Source organism: Pyxicephalus adspersus, chromosome 4 (assembly GCF_032062135.1).
Source record: "Pyxicephalus adspersus chromosome 4, UCB_Pads_2.0, whole genome shotgun sequence".
Classification (NCBI taxonomy): Eukaryota; Metazoa; Chordata; class Amphibia; order Anura; family Pyxicephalidae; genus Pyxicephalus; species Pyxicephalus adspersus.
Genome location: NC_092861.1, coordinates 16,604,870 through 16,618,714, shown reverse-complemented (window position 1 = coordinate 16,618,714; position 13,845 = coordinate 16,604,870). Strand labels below are relative to the sequence as shown.

General features: G+C 37.9%; 1 long non-coding RNA gene across 1 annotated transcript in view; it reads right to left on the bottom strand.

Annotated features, from left to right (window-relative positions):
- Nucleotides 1-1,054: 1,054 nt before the first annotated feature.
- The window catches only part of LOC140328123 (uncharacterized), a 24,250-nt gene continuing 11,459 nt past the window's right edge, over nt 1,055-13,845 (bottom strand). Inside the window, exons 2-3 of the long non-coding RNA XR_011920234.1 lie at nt 13,329-13,427; nt 1,055-2,650 (exon numbers count right to left, since the gene is read on the bottom strand). This is a non-coding gene — a long non-coding RNA (uncharacterized lncRNA). The remainder of the gene's footprint in view (nt 2,651-13,328; nt 13,428-13,845) is intronic.

The following is a 13,845-nucleotide window of genomic DNA, read 5'->3' as shown; positions in this document are numbered from 1 at the left end:
CAGATAGTGTCCTGGCTGAGCTTCAAACCTGGGACCTAGTACTGCAAAGCCAGAGTATAAACCTCTAAGCCACCTTGCTGCCCTGTATACTATAAGGAAAAGTTCAGACCAAGTCCAAGACCAAAGAGGGACCAAGGGATCCAATGTGGCTTCTGAAAGCTGGCATCTTGCCACACGGTCACCCACATTTCAGCGATGGTTCTGCCGATTTAACAGCAGACAGCAGTGGGCATTACAGAACTACTTATTGCCACCCCCTATGGCATGAGGAAGCAGTAACTGCACTGTAACCACACTGCCAGTCTGAATCTAGCCATTGTATCTCTAATGTGTCCTTTTCCTGCAATGTTTTGTGTAGCCAACATTTCCATGTATATACCAGACAAAATTTACAAGGCTTTATACAAGAATGATTTCTATTTTCAAAATGTCATTGGACATTGCTGAAGTAATGTCTGTCACTTTCATTTATAATTAGGTATCTTTATCCTGGTGCTTTAGATTTGTGAATACCTTGTTCACAATTATATCATATGTGGATGATGTGCTTTTTTTTCGGTAAAGTTTGCATGCAATCAGTTTGCTCAAAAGATAGTTGTCAGCAACTGCCAATCATGGGCAATCAACACCTCCATGTGGACATCTAAATAAATCCATAATTTTGGGGCAGGTGTTTCCATAATTCAACCCAAAAATTAAATTGAGTTTCTTGATATATGTTCCAATATTTACAATAATTAATTTTACACAGGGAGAAACTGTTTCATTGTTTTCTTTCCCCATGCAGTACAATCAAGAAGAATAACCATGCACAACGTTCACAAGCTTTCTGTGATGGGAAAAGTGGGGGAGATATATCCCAAGCATGGTTACCCTGATGTAATATAGAATTACATATGTCTATTTTAATAAACACATTCTATGTGTACAAATTGGAGTGATCAGGATATAAAAAACTTGCATGGAATGAACATGCATGAATCAATAAAGAGAGATATTATTATAAGAAGAGATTGCAAAAGTGCAACTAAGGGACGAAACATGTTAAAAAAAGTTACTGTGGTACAATACTTGGAGGGTGATTGCTGTCATTTCTAATTGGTGAATTAGATTCAAATTAATTAGGTAGATTAGATTCAAATTAATCAGGTAAAACGTCCTCCCCTCCTGCAGGGTGAAGGGGTGCTTTCATAATGCAAGCTGTACTGCAAACTGCTGATATCTGACCTGCAACAAGCAATGACAAACCAGAACTTGGCAATCTACAGTACACATTGTAATTTACAAGAACTTCTTTAGCCTAAAGGAAGGAAAGATTGACAGAAACTAATAATGATCTTTTCACTAAAAAGTTTCTATGGCAAGGAGATTGAAAAAAAAGTCTCTGTGCAGCATTTCCAAACTACAGGGACAGCATGTGTGTATGACAACCAATATCACTCCTTAATACAATTAGGGGAATGACCAGAAATGGGTCGAGTTTAAACTGTCGCCCTTATGATCTACATTAAAACCTTTATCCCTCTAAAATCATAAAATAAAATGATCCTGGACAAAAAAATAATATGATACTAAAGTGCCGGTACCTTGGATGGGTTGCAAAGATCTGTTTGAGTTTTATATAAATCCCAGTGCAGTTCCTTAGGTTCCTTGGTCACAGTCCCTCAACTTTTGTCCAAATACTATCATTCAAATGCTAAAAGGTAGAGATATCCAAATTAAACCCTAAATACCCTTCCCTTGATAATGTACCAACATTTATTTTATCTTTCATCTTGTTTCAGCAGCAACCAAGCCTTTATTGCTCACTGTGACATCATTATATCAAATAATATCAAATAAACTTTTTTCTATTGAAGCTGCTGGTACCTCAGATCTTCCTATTATATACAAGCCCCCCAGAACAACATCTCCCAATAGCCTTTTAGCTAAATAAAGCACAGGAAGACCTTTGAAAGCCATGGTAGATGCAGTGTTTTTGTATGGATTTGGACCATGACATGAAGTGGTGTACATCCAGCGGGCAGGACAGGGTTGGCAACTCTGATTATGACTTTAGAGCCGAATATGTACAGTATTGTCGTTCCCAACCAGAAATCGCCAGCACCAAATACTTTAAATATTAGAACATCATTGGGTAGTATAGGCTCTGGAAATAACAGAGGATGAAGGCCAGAGTCAAGATCCCATATGTAATTTGGGCAGTTTTAACTTATTCTTCTTTGTAATGTACACATGTGCAGCTCATTGTACGAACCTAGCATAGCTGGCTACTGGGAATCGTGGGAGCAACATCATCCTGGCCTGGCCATTCAAGATGGTCAAAGATCCCGAACCCAGACGAGGACCAGATGGGGATATTGCCACCGGTGAAGAAGCTAGGAGAGTTAATTTTCAATAAATAATTTTGAACAGGCAGGTAGGTTTTTTATTGCAAAACCTACTTGCTTTCAATTTTTAACTATAGTTCTGCTTTAACTGCAAAAAAAAACGCAAAAAAAATGTGAAGAAAAGAAAGGTGAAGCTTTATTTCTCACAGAAAGCAACTTGAGTACATGGTGGGTAAATAAATGGCATATGGTGTTATGTTCAGCCAAGAAGAAGTTTTATACTGCAACATTGCCATTATGTTCTAGGCCTCCATGTACACCTATAACAAAAATAAACAAAAATGGGAGTTCTTCAATTTTTAAATCACACAGGATGATTTACTCTGTATGGATTACACTCACTCACATTGACTACGCCACCAGTTTTGTAGAAAGTTCAGAAGCACATTTCAAGCCAATGAAGAAAGGTTAATTAAAAGAAAAATCACTAAAAATAAGCAACATTTATCAGAATTTTTTTCTCTGTTTTTATTATTTTGGGTGGCCTTATATAAATCCTTTTTTTTAATAATAATATTTTTGAAACACAGCAGCTTCACTGATATCTTAAAATAATACCATGAAATGTAAGCGCAAATCCTTTAGTGGGTTATTCACAAAACCCCTTTTGATGAGTAGCGATACATGAAAACATTCTGCAGGCCGATGTGTTATGTGTACAAATCAAAGTTGACTTAAGCTCTAAATGACTTCCTCATCTGGCAGAATGATTTTTATTTGGACTAAATGCCAAGAGTGAGGGGGATAACTAGAGAGGTGGGGGAACTCTGGAGAGAGAACACAGGCCTGACTCATCTAGACGTGTTTACAGCCCCTCCATGGAGGACGTGTCTTCTGTACGAGGAAATCCGCATGACGTTCCTCGGTCCACCAAGATGTGTACAGAACACTGTCAATAATTTTAAGAGGTTAACAAAAACATGCCTAACAGAAGTCTGCCAGAGACGTAAAACTAAATATTTTTGTACTGAAAAACAGGGTGTCTATTTACTACTGAATAGAGAACTGCATAAACAGTTTACCATAGGAAGCCCTCAATCCCCAGGGGAACATTGTCATTATGGGGACGAATACAGATTTTCTCCTCTGATACTTCATTATGAGTTTTTTGGATGAGCTGGACCTGGCTTCCTATATTTCTGAACTGACTGTCTTTTTGAAGATTCTAGCAGTGCTTTTTCCTGAAGTCTTAGTTTTGGTGTTGCCTGAGCAATAATATAATATAAATGCAAAGTCCTCCAACATCATTAAGGTCTGATACCAATTGTTTTGCTTCCATTAGTCATTCTACATACAGCTACATACGGATATTGCCTTGTATTGCCTTTGCGAATGCTACACCCCTGCAACTGATTTAAAATGCAGATAAAGTTTGATTTACGATATACTCTATATACATATACATTACAGTAAAAGTGCTCAATGGACAAGAAATATTAAAAGCAATGACCTAGAGGTGCTTGCATGTATGATCACGTACTTTGCACAATGGCCCAGAGGTCTAAGAACCTTGGAAGAAAATCTAGACCATTACCTATGGTTGGGAACTTAGGCATACAACTCCCTCTGACACCTCCACACCTAATATTTCCACTTGGCAATAAATGTATCATAACTTTTATTACAAATCTCTTTTTAGAAAAGTATTTTGCAAATCATTCTTTTAACATCCCTCCTTTCATGCTTAAATCTCATATACAAAATCCATTATTCCAACATGCATCAAACTGGTATGGAAAACCTGACTCTATATACTGTATATACCCGAGTATAAGCCGACTTTTTCAGCACCCAAAATTTGCTGAAAAAGTCACCCTCAGCTTATACTCCAGTCAGGCGCATTGGTCCCTCCAGAAAAGCACCCTCTGCCAGCCGATTCCCAATCCTGCCCCCGCAAACCCCCACTGACACAATAATTATTAGAGGTCAGCAAACTCCGGACACTCCCTCTCTTCAGTATGCATTGCGGAGGACAGGGATCGACTTATACTTGAGTATATACTGTAAGTACTGCATTGGGGAAAAGTGGGGGTTATGGTGATTTCATACAACCAGTTTTTCATATTCAGGAGAACACTAATGGTGGAATGTGATTAGCCCTTCATTCATATTGGATGTGGCTTGGAATAATTTACCACTCAGGACTTCATCTTTAATAGGGAGTTTTCCCAATTTTTACTAAGAGATAGAGTTTTTTTGGGAGCTAATGAGCCAAAGAAAGCCTAATTTGCCAACTTTTTTTATTGTACATAGTATGTTTAACTTAGTAAACAGCTGGTGAAGATAGACTTTCATGGGACAACCTAGGTGATCCAGCCAACCTTGAACAGATCCGGTCTAGGATTTACAAAATTTAAATAATAGCAAATTATTCTTAAGATTTGAAAGAATTCTATTTCAGGTTTGCTGGAACCAGGTCACCCATAACAATCTATTTTCTCAAATCTTGGAGAGCCATAATATAGCAAGATCCCACCACAGTCTGCAGAATTTAATTCCACCCTAAATAAATACGGAACCATTGTGGATTTGTTAATGGTGCTTTCATCACTTACATGAATTTTGGTTACGTGGTAAAGAATAAAGTTAGAGCCTTACATTCATCATTATACTTGCTATAACTGTTCAGTTTGAACTATTTTTTTCCTATTGAAAATATAAACTGTATATTGTATGTAAAGCCCTCATCTCCATTCAAGAACCATATGTTGGTATATTTTAAAATGGCATTTTTTGAGTGCAGGTTTTTAGAATTTTGACCTTAATGACGAATAACAAAGGTCAAAAGGTTGGCTGAAACAGAAGTACCCTTAGGGCTGGAGTGAGGGAATATTGGTCCTGCAGCTGGTGTGATGTACTAATTCTGCAATGCTTAAAATGCCCCACCAAGCATTAACTGCTGGGATAAATACAAAGACTGAGGACGGGTCAAAATAGGAAGAATGGAAGAAGACATTACTGCTGTGAAGTGGGGTCCCTAACCTAAAATATGAGAGCTCAATCATAGAACATAGAAGATAAGCCTGAAGGCCACCTTAAAAGCCTAGGGACACGCCAAATTCCCAACACACCACAACGAAAGACAAAGAACTATGGTGTGTCCTTTCACCAAATCCAGAATGCAAAACAAAAATTGCAAACATTTACAAGTGAAAAAATCAAGCCTTAAGTTATTATTAAATGACTCCGAAGCAGCCTTTCTCAACCCTTTTATAATGGGGAACCCTTTGAAATTATTTTCAGGTCATCAGGGAGGCCCTCCTATAATTACTATATCATAGCTCACAGTATGGTGGTGGTGGTCAGTCGGAAGAATTCTTCTTACATTGCTGGCCATTGAGAGGAATGTAATCCTTACAGATCAAAAAAGATCATTGGTATTAGTTAAACTGATCTGAGAGGCACAAATAGCTCATTGATAGAGGAACCCCTAGCAACCTCTGGAGGAACCGCAGGGTTTCACGTAGCCTGGTTCAGAAGAGTGCTCTAGAGTGAAGGTCTGCCAAGAAAGGGACTATCCTTGTAAGCATTCAGAATAGACTACAGGTAGTCCCCAAGTTAAGGACATCTGACATACGGACAACTCCTAGATACAAACGGGGTTCCCCTGCAGGTCGGAGGGTTGATGAGGGGGAGGAGGTGGTTCGCATTACTTGCAGAAGAAATCTTTTGCTGTTCTGCAAACTCTTGTAACTCTTTAATGACCAAGACAAACTCTGCAGCTTTTTTGCATATCAAAGCACAGCTTGCTCCAGAAGTTAATGAATGTCTAGGCTCCATAAAGTTTTTTTTTTTTTGCTTTGTGATTAACTCACAGTGAGGATTTTATACAGTAACTGACACCACACTGCCTAATAATATGTTGGGACAAACATCTGTCCTAATTGCATTTATTAAAATAATAGACCTGTACCGACTTACATACAAATTCAACTTAAGAACAAACCTATAGTCCCTATCTCGTATGTAACCCGGGGACTACCTGTATATATAAGAAGTCATGATTTCATTAGTATTTTGAACTGACCTAAGAGGCACAAATTGCTCATTGCACAAGGAACGTCTAGGAGTTCTGGAGAAACCCTAGGGCTCCACAGAACCCTGGTTGAGAGACACTGCTCTAAAGTCTGAAGTCTCATTAGATAGGCCCCGTCAAATGGCAGACAGCTACTGTGGTGTCACATTACCCCAACAGAGTGCTCTGGGAATCCTTTGTCATTTTTGATATATTAATTTGTACAATACTGAAAAAAACAATATGTACATCATTAAAGTGATCAGATCTTCTATGTAATTAATTGCCATACTTTGTATACCTTCCCTCTTCTCTTTATGTACTCATGTTCTTTTATAACTCAATTTTCCACAAACATGCACATGAAGGTATGTTGGACAGGGAACTGCACTCACAAGATTCATTGTAATGTCTGACTGACAAAATAATTGAATTAAACATGTATTAATCCTTGCATTTTAGGAACTCCAGTTTTTATGGTAAATTTATGATGCATATTATGACAGTGTAATTGCTTCCTCCCTCTACAGCTGCATTGAACAAAGCAAGACATTTGAAGCTACAAGTTTTTCTGATTTATTGTGACTTATTGCAATAAATGTCAGCATTCTGGGAAAAAAAACAAGTTTCAGCAGATTCCGTGCTTTCTAGTCATATTTTCTAATTAATTGAAACAGATTTAATGTACACCTGCATTCGAATAAAAGCTACTTTACAGGCAGATATGAAAACAAGCAACGTTAGGTGCCCCCATTAATATAATAATAATAATAATACAAATAAACAGTACCGTGTTTCCCCGATGATAAGGCAGGGCCATCAAATAAGACAGCCCCCCCCTTTTTAGGTAAAAATGAAAAATAAGCCCCCCCCCCGCAAATAAGCCACCCACCGATTACTTACCAGAATCGCGTGGTGCGGTGGGTGACTCCGTGTGTGGTTCCTCCGTGCGTCCTCTTCATGAAGAGGAAGTGACAGGACTGAAGTGACTCCGCCCACGCAAACACACGTGACTCCGCCCACGCAAACACAGACAGCTTCCCTCATCCCTCCCTAACGGAGACTGCAGGAGTTTGTTCAGGAGTTCAGACAGGTTTTTTTTTGCTGTGAGCAATACCACTCTATATACGGTAAGCTTTAGAATGGGACATTAAATGGTACAGTATATTATTGATTACAGTAGAAGGGGACAATGAATGGATCAGATTAATCAGAATGGGACAATGATTGGCACAGATTGATAAGAAGGGGACAATGATTGTCACAGAGTGATCAGAACTGGACATGAATGGCACATGATTGATCAGAAGGGGACAGGAATGGCACATGATTGATCAGAAGGGGACAATGATTGGCACAGATTGATCAGAAGTGGACATGAATGGCACATGAACAATAACTGTGTACTGTAGTCTTCTTCATGGGTAAATAAGGCATCCCCCTGAAAATAAGCCCTAGAGCATATTTTGGCCTTCAAAAAAAAATAAGACAGTGTCTTATCATCGGGGAAACAGGGTATATATCTAGCGTTAACACATTACACAGCTCTGTACATTAAATAGGTCATGTGGCCTATTTCTCTTTGAGCACCCCAGGAACACTTCTACCCCATATGCCCCCCAAAAATGTTGTCCTTTTGGATTTAGACCTCTCCTGATAGTGATGGATCATATGTGATGTGCCGGAGAGTAACATAATGTCCCTTGTTGCAAATTTACTATGGGACACCTTGGAAGAGTGGAGGAGCCAGAGGAACAGGTGGTCCCATAGAAGTGATTTCAGATGAAAAGATTTCAGCCATAGGATGTAATTGGGGCAGACCACGAGATTAGGGTAATATGGTGTCTTACATTAGGTCCAGTGGGGTAGACAGTAGATACAAGTGCACTTTACGCATTATTTTAATTTCCAGCAGATGTTAATGAGAACCACAATTTGCAATGGGGTGCAAATAGAATTAGAGTTTATCAAACACATTTCTGCTCACACTTACAATGTGTCTGCTAAGCCCACTTCAATTATTCACAATCATCTCATATTCATATAGCAGCTAAAGTGGCATTCAGCAAACATTCATTGCAGTTGTATCTTCCTGGTGCAGGTTTCTGTAAATTTCATTGACTGTTTCACCAGCAGTAATGTTTGGTGAATGTTATATTTCTACTTTTTAACTTTACCCTTAGAGTACCTCTCATAATACAAATTTGCGCTGGAATTGGGCTACACATATCTGGTGCGGGTACATTTACATTTCTAGTATTTATACCGTCTAGGTGAAAATAGCTTCACTTTGCCGTAATAACAAACTGAGATAATGGGAGACACCCTATTATTATGTCATTGTGATGTCATTGTAATTGACACCTTGTCATCATGACACATATTATAATGCTCCAGACACCAGACAAGCGAAACACAAAAATTATATATATATATATATATATATATATATATATATATATATATATATATGTGTGTATAGTGTGTATTATGCTTCTGGTAAGGAATTTTTGTTGCTGTGATTTAGCAAATATTTATAAAAAATATTTTGAGCTATTTTTTTTTAATAATTTTAGACTGATGAATCTGCTTTGTGTTTCTTTTTCTTTTTTTACCCCTTTATCTTACATTTTTGTGATAATTTATGACTGTCTTTCTTTTCAATAATCCCAGCTGTTATTGCTGGCAGGACTTGGACATTTTATCGGTGTCCTGGTGGGGCAATCAGACCACCATGACGCACGCTGTGCATAAGAGGGTCACATCTGTGCATGTGGTTAAAATGATGAATTATTAAAAGTGAACCCTAATCTGACCCTTAAATTAATGCATGCACTTTATCCAAGAAAACTTGTCACAAGGAATATGAGACTTCCCATGCAGATGTACTTTTGAAGATGCTAGCTGCATGGCTGCTATTCTGAACCTCTGGCTTTAACATATTGGGGGTGACTTACTTAATAGATATAGGCTGTTCACATGTAATGAGAAGAAGGTTTTTTTACATTAACCATCTAATCTTGTGCAAGGAATTTTTTTTTTTTTTTAATTTCCTTGCATGTGATAGAGTATCCTTTGCAAAGTGAACCGCCACCACATTCACTAAGGTAATTATCCCTTGAAAGTTAATATTACAACTTAGTAAGTGAACAACCTAAATCAACCCCATTGTGACTGATTTGGAACAAATAAACAGGTTAGGAAAATAGCGTATTGAATGCTGACCCAATTACTGAAAATATTGATACTAAAGAGACAGATTCATGTTCACCAGTGAATTAGCTTTTTTTTTAAAGTTTATCTCTGGGGTATTTTTACATGGTCTCCAAGTTGTTCTTTTTTAAACTAAAAGAAGCTCTCACTGCAGTACCCCCCTCTAATCTGAAGCTGCCCACTGCAGTACCTTTTTCTGCCAGATGATGTTAGCAGTCTTTAAAGGTAATGTCAAGCTTTAGATTAGGAACATCCAGTGAGTGCAGTGCATATTAGCCTGCACCCTAAGGTTAATTTTATACAGTTGATGTCAAAGCATTGCATGGTTGACAGCTCCATTGTGCATTGTGGGCAATAAAATTTGCATGGTTGGCTGCAGGCACAGTGCTGAACTTGAGACCACAAATGTTGCAGGTACGTGCACAAAAAGGCCCCAAACTCCCACATTGGTCACAAGTGCCAGCTCACCACAGGTGGCCCAAAGCAGCATTAGCGTGATGCCCTGCACTACCAGTGTAAGGATGCACATGGCGGTACTAATGTAATGATGAGAGCACTGAATTTTGGGGACCACTCAGTGCTGGAAAAATTTTTTTTGCATAGTGCTGGGATCATAGGCCTGCAGGGGTTGAGCCCAGAGTTTTTGTTAATAAGGTGGTGTTTTATTAGTACTTACTATATGTATAAAATGTTTTTTTTCACAAATAAAGATTTAATGTATGACAGAGGACTCCCAGAGCACTATAAGGTAGCTAAAAAGACAAAGCAGTAGATGCAGAATGCTTAGAGCTATAGGCTCTACACTTCAGCGCACTAGAGCGCAATGCATGGCTTTGAAAACTGCAGCAAGCACAACATTTGTGTACAATGTAGTATGTTGGGAAGAACATTCAAATGAATGATCCAACCTAATGCAACACACATGGGAATACACTGCGTGTTGTTGTAGTAACAGGCACTTGACTACTGATATTTTCGGGATTTGTGATGGAAGGGAGATATCTTGTCTTCATTACAGCAGAGACATCTGTCCTGACAAATAGCTGGCATGTTACTGTTTCAACCAAACAGTGCAAAACATACACTTCTATCACAAACCACACTATTTATTTAAAGCTGCACCCTTTCCAAACCACAAATAAAAACTTTCACCAATGTTTTCTAACTTTCCAAATAATGGAAAAGGGACCATGATTGATTAAATTGGCTGCCATATACTGAAAGTTTAGCAAAATAACTTAATTGGATATATTTAAAGTAAAGCATTTAGAGCCAAATCAACTGAGTTAGTGTCGGGTGTTCTTACTAGCGGAGAATGCCAACCTTTTCAGACCTTTGGCAGTGCGTCTCCCAGTGGGGACCTTCTCTTGAACCCGCTGGGGGGCGCATCGGCCAAAGCTGCGAACCACCCAAATTTTCTTGCAAATCACCGGTTGGCGACTATTGTACTAGTGCATTGAATAAATTCATGTATTAATGCAATGCTCATGAAATGCATTGGTACGCTGGGTTGCAAGGATTTTTAATGGCCCCCCAAACACACTATACCAGTGCACTGCAATGCAATATACAGCCATGAACTACATTTCTGCATGATGTGGGGTATTGGGTTGACCATGAAACAAATTACCAAACCTCTTACTTTCCTGTGAACTTAAAAATAAGGAATGAGGTAATGTAATAATTGTTTGAATAATTGTTTTTTTTCTTTTGCTTTTTTCTTACTTGTTCCCGCTTTATATACTCCTATGTGGCTATGTATTCTTCCATTTAGGTATGCCTAGGAAATACATGAATACCATTCTGTATGTATGTGCATGTGTATACCTTCCAACCTTGTATGCAACATTGTGTATTTTTTTGTAAGTTACTCTTAGTTTTCATTACTCTGTTTCACTTCTCCATATTTTTTGGAACTGTTTTCTGTAGGTATATTTTGTTGTTGTTTTTTATGACATCATTCTGACATCTAATAGAGAATTTGTAAAAAAAAAAAAAAAAAAAAAAGAAGGAATATCATTCATGTCTGTCATCTGATCAAGGGTGCTTTTTACTTAATGTGTAGAATTCCAATTAAGAGATTCTTCACCTATTGAATGTTATTTGGATTCTGATTTGTCCATGTAGATTTTACAATGTGGAAGAAAACACTCAAAAAGCAAAAGAAAGAATAGCAAGACATAAATGTTCAATTAATGATTCTTTAAAAACAGTTGCCAATGGTGAGACATTTTGCCCACAGTGGGCATAAGGTCCTACATTTGAGATAAATGATCGTTGATGATGCTTTTGAATCTAAAAAGAGGGGACAATCAAGAATTAAGGTCTAAACAACGAATGGATTAAAAGATGGTACGATTTATCCTAAGAGTTGAAGGGCAGGAGCAGACAAGCGTTGGGAACAAGCATGCCCACACGGCTTCTGACAGCTGCCATCTTTCCATAACTTTGCAGACTGGAAGGTGGGCAGCAGTAAGCGTTACTGAACCACTCATTGCCACCCCCATTCATTCTTTATTGGGCTGCCATGGGTAGACACTACATGTAGCTTCTCCTCAGAAAAAGAGGCTCATTTCTATTTATTTAGTACCTTGTTGAAATATATCGAATATGAGTGGATAATACATTGATCATCCTTAGTTTATCTGTTAAAAATAAACAATTATTAGGCACATTGTATGTTTAATTGATTAGAATATTAGGAAAAATTTTGTATGGTTTTGACGTTTCCAGTGCTGTGAGTATATAGATGGTTTCTTGGCATTGGAAAGAGATAGCATGGCTACAAATTGTTGCAGTGATAACATCCTTGTAAATTCAATAATTCAATATTTTGCTTGGAAATTTGTTGCTTCAATTCCTCTTTTTTTTGCTTCGGATTTTTGGATCCCTGGGTCGGATCCCATTTGTAGGCACTGTGAGATTGATTGATGGTGCTGTTTACCCTTGCAGTAATAAATATAAATAAATATATATATATATATATATATATATATGGGTCCTCTCCTCCTGTATCACTGTCTGTATTAGTCTGTCATTTGCAATCCCTATTTAATGTACAGCGCTGCGTAATATGTTGGCGCTTTATAAATCCTGTTTAATAATAATAATAATAATAATGCCAACAATGGGAGAAAAAGACGGTATCAGCAAAGGTGATGCCAAAAGAAGATCTTGGCCCAGCCATTCAGGATGCCATTGAATCTTAGAAGAAGATCAAAAGAAGATGATGTCAACAAAGAAGTTTCTGGTCAACAAAAGATCTCATTAAAGCGAGCCCATGGATGTTGCATTGTTAGAGCAGAAATGAGTATAGTTCCACTTTAAATACGAACTCAAGACATGAGGAAGAGGGGTCCTTTCCTAAGTACTAATATCACTGTAAGGGTGCTCTGACTACTTCCGAACAATCTTTGCAACCATTCAGGATGGTCAAAGATCTCAGAAAAAAAATCAGAAGAACATGTCTGCAATGAGAGCAACAGATGATGTCAAAAGAAGATCCTAGCCATTCAAGATGGTCATAGATGCCGGGAGAAGATTGTGTCAGCAATGGGAGCAAAATAAGTCAAAAGAAGATGTTAGCAAAATGAACCCATAGATGTTGTTGGAGAATACAATTCCACTTTAAATATGAATAAGGACATGTGGAGGTCCCTCTTTCAGTGTCCAAGTCACGGTAAGGGTGTCCTGGCCATTTCTGAACCAACCTTGGAAGATGCAGTAGACAAATGAATTGTTGAGTTGGTACAGATGGCATTGCTTGATCCTGCAGTATCCTTGAAAGCAGCACCAGTAAGGATGAGGCCCTTTAAAAGAAAAAAATTGTTTTAGGCATTCTTAGAAATCACCATCCACAACAAATCAAGGAATTAAATAAAAACTGCTGATCATTGCATATGTATTTGTTGTTTATGTCACAGTCCTAATAACTTATGTCCATAAAGTCAGCAGTTCTGTCCATACTGATGCTTTTACATCCATATGACGCATTTCTGTCACATCACGAATCTCTAAGCCCAATACCCAAAGGATACATTATGTAACTATAGACACAAGGCTTAAGATTATTTACTCATCAAGTAAATCTGAGGTTTCTTTCTTATATTTAAATATTTCCCACAGTCATTTAGAAAGTACAGTAACTCTGACCTTGTCAAGCTGCTCTCCTGGGGATTTTGCTTTTAAATAAATTCATGTTCATGTCTCATAGTCAGCAACTTTTAT